Genomic DNA, 2,469 nt, shown 5'->3' with positions numbered 1-2,469 from the left:
TTCTCTTTTATTAGTGTAGACTAGAGGCCCAGTACATGAAAATTCATGCACTGGAAGGGGGGAGTCCCTCAGCCCAGCCTGCCCCCTCTCACAGTCTGGGAGCTGTCAGGGGCGGGAGGCGACCTGATGATCAGGGGAAGGTGATGCCACCATCACATCTATGCTGCTGCCATGGCCAGCAGCACAAGCCTCAGCTGGCCCTGGTTACCTAAGCCTTGGATGGCCCTGGGCGGCTGGGGGGCTGAGGGGACTGGGCGCCACCATCTTGTGGCCATGGGCGCTGCCATCTTTGAGGGCATGGCAGTCAATTAGCATATGCCCTCCTTACTGGCTGTGGGTGCCACCCTCTTTGAGGGTGGAGCAGTCAATTAGCATATTCCCTTCTTATTGACTATGGGCACTGCCATCTTTATGACAACATTCATACAGTTAGCCAAAAGGAGGATTCTGATTGTGCCTGTCTGTGTTCATCACATACACATTCCTGAAGCAATTTGTTACTGGGGTCAGGAGGATGTTGCACTTGACTGACTGACTCAGTGTGGGTCACATGCCCAAGCCAGGGACTAGTGGGGAGAGTTTGTTACCAGACGAAAGGGGAGAGGAAAGTGTGCATGCTAAGCAGACATGAGTAGTTAACTATAGTCTACTAGCACTATGATCAGCAAAGTCACGCCTATGCCTCTTATTTGAGGGGCAAAATGAGCTTTGCCTCTGCTTGTTTGAATTTAAATAGGCTAGAATTCATCCACACAAATGTGTGCATCTTTGAAGACCAAATTATCCTCTGTTGTAGATTAGGCAACTGGAAAGTAAAATACTTTTGCTTTTCCTGAATCATTTGCTCTGCTTAAAGTCTATTCTATGGTATTTGCATGGTTTCATTTGGCAAAGGCATAGAAAGTACTTAGCTGTAAATGCAGAGTAATTATATGCGCTGTAAGTGACTGAGCCATTACCCACAGGAAGTTAGGGTAAAACCTGTTATAGGGAAACAGCCTTTGGACTTATCCTGTAATTAGTTTAGATTTGCTACAACTATGTTCTAGAAAAATGTTTCTTGGCCAACTTTCAAGAAATTTAAGAAGACTAAAATTCGTATTATTTAAAATCGTTATAGTATTGCGTAAAAAAACTAATTCTTGGAACTGGTCAAATGAGGCTGTGGGAGTTCTCTTTGAAAGGAAGATAATTTAGAGACGTTAGTAATTTAATTGCTCTGGTCATCAGCAGGTTTTAAATTTGTTTCTATGGTATCTGTGCTTTTTACCTTGTTGATTTTGGGATGTGAGAACATGATCTGTCAACAACAATAAAACATGTGAAGCTATCTCTAGCTTCAGCTTGTAATTAAATTAATTTTCATAGCTATTTTCTATCCTAAACATTTCCCCATTCATGACACCATCCCCATGAGGAAGGTCATGATAGAGAAGTGAAGAAGCAGAGATATTAAGACGTTTTTCTAAGGTCATATAGAGAACTAGAGGCCTGGTGCATGAATTCATGCACAGGTGGGGTCCCTCGGGGTGGTCTGCGGAGATCAGGCCTCAGCTCATGCCCCCAGCCTTGCAGCCCCAGCTTGCACCACCAGCCTCACAGCCCCACAGCCCCACCTGGCACCCTGCCTTGGCCTGGTGCCACCCCCTCACCTGCTCCACCATCCCCCCTCTGGGATGATCCATTAGGGCTGGGCCCTCTGCCTGGTTCCCTCAGTGCCTGGAAGCTGGGCAGTTGTCCTGCCTCCCGCCACCACCCTGGTTGCTGTCCACGGGCAATTGGTGGAGCAATCAGGCCCCCACTTGCACCTGCCTTGGCCTGGTGCTTCCCACTCACCTCACTGTGGTCCTGTTCTCATTGGAGGCCCATGGGGGCCAGCAGCACCTGCAATGCCACCTGCTGCCAGTGTGGCATTGCCAAAACCCACCATGTTTCACACTGCTTCTTGGTGATCAGCACATGTCATAGCAAGCGGTCGAACTCCCAGTCTCCTGGTTGAAGGACCATCTGAGGAGACAATTTGCATATTAGGCTTTTATTATATAGGATAAGTGGCAGGTGTGGGATTTAAACATAAGTCTTCTATATCAAATAGGATGCTTTTGGCTATGTATGCCAGGATACCTGACTAATAGTGGCTTAAACAAACAAAAAACAATACATTTAATAATCTTGCATATAAAGAAGACTGGAAGCAAGTGGTTCTAGGTTAGTTCAAGGAGCTAACCGCAACCGGGCATGTGCCCTGACCAGTAATGGAACTGGCCGGGCAATATTCTTGTGTTTTTAACATGTTAAAATTTCCTTGGATAAATTGTTAGAATTGGATATAGTGGTTGTACCAATGGCCTCCTCACTCCTTATTGTTCTTCTGTGCTCTTTGACATGTAACTTTTCAGCACTGTCCCACTGTGGGCAGAATGTAATGTCCACCCCCCTCCCCCCGCCGCCCGTAGGCTAAGATGATTT

Source organism: Myotis davidii, unplaced genomic scaffold (assembly GCF_000327345.1).
Source record: "Myotis davidii unplaced genomic scaffold, ASM32734v1 scaffold1910, whole genome shotgun sequence".
Lineage (NCBI taxonomy): Eukaryota > Metazoa > Chordata > Mammalia > Chiroptera > Vespertilionidae > Myotis > Myotis davidii.
The sequence above is the reverse complement of the archived record's forward strand: the minus strand, read 5'-3'. Positions refer to the sequence as shown.